General features: G+C 43.8%; 1 protein-coding gene across 5 annotated transcripts in view; it reads left to right on the forward strand.

The window, feature by feature from the left end:
• Positions 1-4,228: 4,228 nt before the first annotated feature.
• Positions 4,229-8,074, forward strand: part of VPRBP (Vpr (HIV-1) binding protein) — a 55,338-nt gene continuing 51,492 nt past the window's right edge. For 3 of the 5 annotated variants that reach the window (XR_001145032.1, XR_001145033.1, XM_012720265.1), the window contains exon 1: positions 4,253-4,350. The gene's annotated coding sequence lies outside the window, so the exon portion shown is untranslated. Of the gene's footprint in view, positions 4,351-7,341; positions 7,394-8,074 lie in introns of all 5 variants that reach the window. The other 2 variants (XM_004676113.2, XM_012720266.1) reach the window with 2 other exon arrangements.

Below are 8,074 nucleotides of genomic sequence, written 5' to 3' on the forward strand. Positions count from 1 at the left end.
ACCCTTGTCTTGTTCCTGATCTCAAAGGGAAGGCTTTCAGCTTTTCTCCATTGAGGATAATATTGTCTGTGGGCTTATCATAGATAGCTTTTATCATGTTGAGGTATGTTCCTTCTATTCCGAGGACTTCAAGGGCCTTAAACATAAATGGGTGTTGAACTCACAAAGTCATTCTTTTTTAGGCTTTTCAGAGTGAAAGAACTGGTGAAGCTTTATTTATAAGAACTGGAAAGTTTTATTTGACCTGAGTTTTGTTTTATTTTTTTCCCTACAAAGATTTTTTATTTATTTATACATACAAGATCTGGGGTGTAGGCCAGAGGTGCTGGGGATGAGAGGATTCACCAGAGACAGAGTGAAGAACAGAACAGGTGAATCTACTGAAATACACTGTTGAGGGGAGCAGCAGTTGAGATAGGAAAGTTCTGCTGGATCATATGGGTCAGCTCTCTGGCTGGGGATTGAACTCATGCTACAGTGGCTGCCTAAAACTTGATAGTACTGAGGCTTTAACCTCTGTGCCACTAGGGAGGACAGGAACTCATTTAACTAAGGAAAGCCTAAGATTTTGCAGCAGGCAGTACTGGGGCAAAGAGAAACTATCTAGGCTAAAGTAGTGCTGCAGGACTACCTGAAGAATTCCAGCAGGGACAACCACAGACCAAAAAATAATCAACATTGGTATCACCATGATTTATCAAGCACTTACTGTAAGCCAGAAAGCTGCCTAAATATTTTATATGTATTATCACACTGAATCCTCAGAACTACCTGAAAGGAGGTGATAAAATCATTTTCCAGCTGGGGAATGTGAAGCCCAAGAACTGAAAAGATTACATAACCAAAGTCTCCCCCAGTTATTAAGTGCGAACAATAGTGCTTGGACTGATGTGATGTGGGTTTGTTTACCTTCAAAAGTGCACTCAACTGTCGACCTGTCTCTTACTGAAAATTTTTCTTATTATGTGGAAAAGAAATTATTTTCTCCTCCCTAATTATTGGTCACAGAGTTAAAGAGAGAAGAGCAGACAGGAAGAATTTGATTCTAATATCACCCGGGTCATCAGCTTTTAGATAAGGAAGTCTTGACTGTTTGTCTTGTCTAATCTTTAATGAAACTCATTGGGGAGGTGGCTGTTCTGATTTGCTTCTAAGAATATTCTGCAGATGGCTTAAATGAGGCCCTGAGGGCCACAAGCAGGGAGTCCTCAGGGTCGGTGGTTAAGCAGTGATTCTGTGTAGGGTTGCCAGATAAAATATAGGATTATTAGGTCAATTTTGATTTCAGATAAATAATAACTTAAAAAATATAAGCATGTCCTAAATATTGCATAGGGCTTCTCTGGGTAGAACCCTGGTACATGTGAGCTCACTGTTTCATTCCCCATTTGAGCCTCAGACCCTTTGGTGAAGTTGTGCCCATGGGTGCAGGAAGTAGGAGCTGACTTCTAGAGACTGCAGCTGTTGTGGTTGCTGGATGAAGTGGGGGCTTAAGCTTTTTTTTTTAAATGGAGTTTCAACTTCTTACTCTGTAAATGAGAGTGTTGGACATCTACGTAGTTGTGGACAGATCACTTTGCATAACTTTTTGACAGTGGTGATAGTGTTCCTTATAGGGGGGCGATAGGGACTCCTAGGCAGGAGGAAGGAACTGGGTGAAGAATTGAATTTCCTTCTTTGTCTGGGTTGGAATTCTCAGAACCTGTAAGCCCTGAACTTCTCCTTAGTGGCTCCTGGAACTCCTGAACACTGGCAAGACAGCAATCTTGTCCTTCCAAGTGGGAGAGAATATGGAACAGCTGGCTTTGCCTCCTGATTCTAAGGAATTGCTGGAGGAGGCACAGGAGCTATGGGGGGAAACTAGTGTGGGTTTGGGCTGGTGGGAGCGTATGGGTCAAATGAGCCTGGGAGGAGGTGACAGGAGAGATGAAGTGGTGGAAAGATGAAGAGGGGGAGAGAGGTGGGAGGGAAGAGGCATTTTGAGGTCCAGATGAGTTGGTGCTATCAATTTTCCTTACCTAGTGAGTGGGCATGCTTGGGAACAAGAGCAGATGAAGAATGTCTAAGTTCATTGTTTTTAGTACTGGGGTCAGTGTTGAGTTGCCCTTATCTTTTCTCTGCTACTGGGAAGCCTTGCAAGCACTACTCCTGGTCCCCTGAGATGGTGGGTCTTTCTTTCTTAGGCACAGCACAGAGGGGGTGGGTTAAGGCAGGTCAGATGGTGGCAGAGCCCAGAGATGCTCTTTCAGAGAGGCCACGGAATCCCAGTGATTCAGGAGCAATCTGCCAGGTCCAGGTGGGCTAACAGGCCTGAGCTATCTGTGTCTCTGTGCTTGAGAACTGAGATTTGAAAATGTGGACTGTGGGACTGGTGCCAATGCATGGTGTAGATGTCACACGTGTATGTCCAGTGAAATATGTTACTGAACATATGTAATGTGGATCTCTGAAAATCTGGGTGCTCTCCCTTCCTAGAATTGGAGTCTGGGAGTGTTTTCAAGTGTGCAGTTGTGTTGCCATAGATAGGGGAGCTTCAGGCATTACAAAGCAGTGAATTTGGAGCAGTTGTGAGACAGCCCCTGTGTATTGCTCCTGCTCAACTCCCCAGCTTCCTGGGTCATACCTTTTTCAAAGGCTCTTCAAGATGCCCCTCACTTCCCTCACTGATTCAGGTTCTCCGCTGGGGTTCTGAAGAGGAGCATTGCCATCTGGTGGCAGGCTGAGGAGGTGCCAGGACAGGTAGCTGGGCTCTTGGTTCTCACAAGGGTTCTTTTGCCTTTCAGGAACTGAACTAGCCTGAAAGTACCACTGCGTTGTCTAGATCATGCATTTTGGCTCATTACCCAGGGAGGCATGGCAGGAAAGTAAGCTGAAGTACTGAAAGACAGGTATAGGGAAAGTTGAGTGGGGCCTCTGGACCCTTGAATCTGGACCCTATTCCTTAGACTGCCAGTCTCAGATTTCTCCTCTGTATGGGTGGCTAACCATATCTAGCCTGTGGGGGTGATAGTGGGTATTATATGTAAAAGTGTGGGTAAAGTAATTGGCTTAAAGCCAAACCTGCTGTTAAGATAAAGGAAAAGGTAGTGGCTATTATTGATACAGGCTAAATTTCAAAAGTGCAAATGAGAGTTGTGTGTCCTGGCAGGGGAAAGTGAGCAGAGAGGTAATATGTCTGCTGCGATGCCATCCCACATTCTAGAATTTTGTGTTTGGGTAGCTGCTCCAAATTGCACACTTAAGCAAAAGAAGGAGTCTCTTTTCTGGAAAGAAAGTAAGTGGCCCAGTAGGAAACAGAATCAAGAGAATGGACATCCAGGTTCTATCTTCTTAGCAGTTGTAGAATCTGAACATGGTAGCAGGGCTGTTCCTCATGTGGAAGTGTTGGCTATGAGGACTCCATAGAAATGTATAAAAATTTGCTTAGGGGTCCCAGAGAGCAGATAGGATCTTGTCAGGAAGAAACTCTGGAAAGTTGTGGGACACATTTTATCTTTCATGTCCTCCCAAAGAGATCCCTGAGAGTCAGGCGTCCTTCTACCTGTTACTGTTGTTGTTTTTTAATGTTAGGCAAGCTACTCACTCTCTGGGTCTTAATTTTCCCAATTGCAAAATAAAGAATTAAATTTGATGATCTCTAAAGTGAGCCCTGCCTCAATTATGGACTTTGGATTGTTTCCTATTCTTTGCTTTACAAATATACTAAAGAGAACTATTCGTTGATCCCACATGCTAGATTTTGAACAGAAAGACAAAATCTGGTGCTCTGTTGAATGACTGGAGATTTCTGATAGGATGTAGGTGCTATTTTCTCAGATGCTAGTATGTTCTAAGTACAAGGCTCAAACGGGAGAATAAACAAAGACTCTGCCCTGTCACACCGGGCGAATCAAGGTACTAAGACCGTATCAAGCTATTATAGCCCTGGTTTGAGAGGATTGGGTGGGTCACTCACTTTTCGCTTCTGAAGCAGCCAATCCGTACATAGCAATTCGCGTTTTTCCTGAAAACTACAAATCCCAGATGACTGTGCGCAGAGGATGAAGTTCTCATGCACCAATCAAGATTTAGATGGTGCCGTCTGAACTTCATTTCCCAGACGTCCTCGGGACTCGTCGATATTCCTCCGCTGGCGCTGGCGTTCTCCTCCCGCTCAGCTCGCGAGCCTCGCGCCAAGTTTGTGCGCGCGCGCGGCACGTAACACGCGAGTGACGCATAATATGTGGGCCGCTCTAGAGCCGTAGTCGCGCTGTGTGTGAGTGAGGGAGAGTGAGTGCGGGACCTGAGGCGGTGTGTGTGAACTGTGGCCGCTGGAGGGGTCAGCGGGGAGCGGCGGAGCCGCCCGGGAAGGTGAGTGGCGAAGGGAGGGAGTCGGCTTTCCTGGAAGGACGCGAGGAGACGGGGCGCGCGGGCGGGAGAGTGGGCGCAGTGCTGGGGGAGGGGCGGCACCTGCCTGGGCCGCCGGCGGGGAGGGGGGCGGGCCGGGGCTGTCGGGGAGGCTGGGCCTGGGGCCTGACAGGACTTTTCCTTCTCCAGATTCTTGGCTTGGGGGCGGGGCCTCCACGTTCTTCCTGCTGTCCCCAAAAGAAGCTTCCTGAGAGAAACTCTTCCGCCCCGAGTAGGGGGCATGGGTGTGCCCGCCCCTGTCCGGGGAAGGGGGTGCCTCTCATTTCCCTGATCACCTTTTTCCTCCCTATCCTCCATTCCGAACGGGCTGGAGGGCTCCATCTTTCCTACCGTACAGTGGCCCCCATCCCAGACTGTCCCCGCCTCCAACTCCAGCCACCTGGGCGGGCTCTCCCCTGTTTGGTTCCTGCCACTTCCCCCTGCACCCTTCGGGCTTTCGGACAGGGCGATTGGGGGGGGGGCGGAGCTTTCGGACACTCCTCCCACCTCCTTGGTGGAGGGGAGAGGGTGGAGGGAGGTGTGCGCATCCTGCAGCGTGGAGCCAATTCTTTGAGTGCCCGCCAACTTTTCGGAGCTTAATTCTTAGGGTTATTAACATTTTCAACTGGGTGGTCAAAGTCGTTAGCTTAACTCCCTCTTCCTATACGTTTCTGTTTCGCTTCCTCTTGTTGCAGTATTAGCTCTAGGGTTTCTTCACGTTTGTTGAAGTTTTGGAGCGTTTGTTATACTTTCTGAGTCCCAAAAGATTTCGTCCTTGTCCAGTTTACATTGACCTAAGTTTTTCTCATTCTGCTTTTTCAGTGGAGCCCTTTAATTAGTCTGCATGATTTAATTATTTATATTAGCATCTTCCTGTCCCAAATGCTTTGTTAATGTACAGAATGAGAAATTCATTGTCATTGTCATCCTGTAATTTTCTTTTTCCATTTTACTGGTGTTTACCTTTAATGTTTATGCACGCTTGCCTATTTCTCTCTTTAGGAATCAGTTTGGTATCTTGATGATGTCAAGGTTTGGTTTTGTGTATTTAGCAGTACTATTTTGAATGGTGATGTATTTTTGGGTTTTATGAAGATATATAATGGGTACATAATTTGGGGAATAATAAATCACTTTATGCTCAAAATCTCACATGACTGGTGAGCAGTGTTTTACTGTTCTATTTATGGTACTGTCAAATTTTATAATCTGGTGGAAGATGAACCATGTTAGTTTAAAGTGATTGAGGTTGGTATATTATGAGCTTTCTTTGTTTTTAAGGAGATGGTTGAGGATCTAAATTAAAATTTAGTATTTAATTGGAAATAGTTACAGGCGATCTCATATGTCACACAAATTGGGTAAGTTTTACTTGAAACTATATTCATGGATTTTATTTCAGGTTTTTTTAATTTTAAAGGTTTATTTATTTATGCACACACACCTGTGGTACAGGCCAGAGGTGTAGGGGTGATGAGAGGATTCACCAGAGACAGAGTGGGGAGCAGAAAAGGCAGATGGATGAAGAACACTGCTGAGGGGTGCAGCAGGTGAGACAGGAGAGGTTTGTTGTGCTATGTGGGTCACCTCCAGGCGGAGTCCTAACCCATTGTGCCACCAGGGAGGACCTTTTTTTTTTAAAGAAAAATGACTTTATTATTTGACAGACTTTTGTTTCAGGATTTGTAACATTTTCTCCATAACATGGGCTTTATTTTATTTTAGACATCGATATAATTTCTGACCAGTCAGCCATTCAGTATCATGTATTAGAGGACAAATTTTATGGTTAAATTTCAAAGGATTACAAAGTAGTTGGGAAATGGTTGTGCTAGGATAATAATGTACAGTGAAAAATCTTTCTCCTATCTTTATCTCTCAAAAAGTCAGTTGCCTGCCACAGAATAGACATAATCCATGTTTTGGGGTATTATTCCAGGAATATTTTATTCTGGGAGAGGCACACATACTCTTTGCTTTTCTCAGTTGACAGTATATATTTGAGAGTGGATTCAGATTAGGAAAGGAAATGCTTACTGACTTTTCCCAACTTTTAGTACGATAGTTTTTCTTTCTTTCTTTCTTTTTTTTTTTTTTAAAGATTTTGTTTACTTATGCATACGGAAATGGGGTACAGGCCAGAGGTGCAGGGACGGTGAGAGGATTCATCAGATACAGAGTGGGGAGCAGAACAGGCAGATCGAGGAAGTACACAGCTGAGGGGAGCAGCGGGTGGGTCAGGAGAGGTCTGTTGCGCCATGTGGGTCACCTCCGGCCTGGGGATTGAACTGGCACTGAAGTGACTATGGCTTGGCTTAGCTTCGCACGCAGTGCAGCGCTCCAACCTGCTGCGCCATCAGGGAGGGCCCAGTATGAGATTTCTATAGAACAGTTGAGAGCAGTAAAATGAACACTTGTTAATCCAGATTCAACAGTTCTTAATATTTTGTCTTATTTTTCTCTATAGGTACGTATTTTTTAAAAGATTAATTTTTTCTTAATGTATACAAAAGGTAGGGTGAGGTCAGAGATGTGGGGGGCAGGTGAGAGGATTCACCAGAGACAGTGGGGAGACAAAAGGTGGATCTACTGAAATACACTGCTGAGAGGGGAGCAGCAATTTGGATAGGAGAGTGCTGCTGTGCCGTGTGGGTTAGCTGCCTGGCCAGGGATTGAACTCATCTTCAGTGGATGGTGATAGCTTGACAGTACTGAGACTTAACCCCAACTCCTTGTACCACCAGGGAGGCCCTAGGTATGTGTTTCTTTATTTTGTGGAACTATCTGAAAAATCAGTATAAGTTGCTGATACAGTCATTCCTAAAAGCTAAACATTTAGGCAGACATCTTTAGGATAAGAATATTGAACTTTTTTTTGGATAGAACTTTATTATTATCCCATTGTGTGGGCAACATTTTTACTTAACCCTCACAACAACCATTTCCATTTTACAGGTAAGGAAATTGATATTTGGAGGCATTAAATAACTTGACCAAGATCTCACAGGTATGTTGGCAGAGTTGAATACTTGAAACTCTTTTCTATCAAGTACCAATTGATAGGTCTTGGGGACTTCTAAAAGTCCAGTTTTTTCATCTGTAAAAAAAGGACAGAGTGGTTATGAAAATTCAGAATAATGTACATAAATTACTTAGCCAAATATCATTTCATGTTAATATTCACAATGGTAACTGTTTTGTTACTATTGAACAGGCTATAAATTCTGCGTACCACTGAAAGGACTCACTTTAAAATGTGAATTGAGTAATGCCTCTTTACCATATTGTGCATAACAAAATAATGGAATCTTTCATAAATTTTGTATAATAGCTTTTCATTGATAAATCAGTTACCAATATAATTGTTAATTGGTAAACTGGCTATATTTCATCTGGGCAAGTGATTATTCGCAAAGTTATAATTATCTCTGGTATAACTAATCACAAGTTTTAAGAATAATAACAAGTACATACATGTTTTTAAATTGGAAGAATAAAACTTTAGTTTTTTTTGTTTAGCAATTTTTTAAAATTTTATAACAGTTTATTTTTACATCATTTTGTACATTTTTTTCTTTCCATCTCAGTTGTAACCCCTGCGGGTTTCCCATCACCAAGTCATCCATGGGCCATCACCATAATCCCGTGCACTTCCCTCCCCACCCTCCTGTTTTTGATCCCATTCCCC

This window comes from Condylura cristata, unplaced genomic scaffold, assembly GCF_000260355.1.
Source record: "Condylura cristata isolate star-nosed mole 26May11 unplaced genomic scaffold, ConCri1.0 scaffold00004, whole genome shotgun sequence".
NCBI classification, from domain to species: Eukaryota; Metazoa; Chordata; class Mammalia; order Eulipotyphla; family Talpidae; genus Condylura; species Condylura cristata.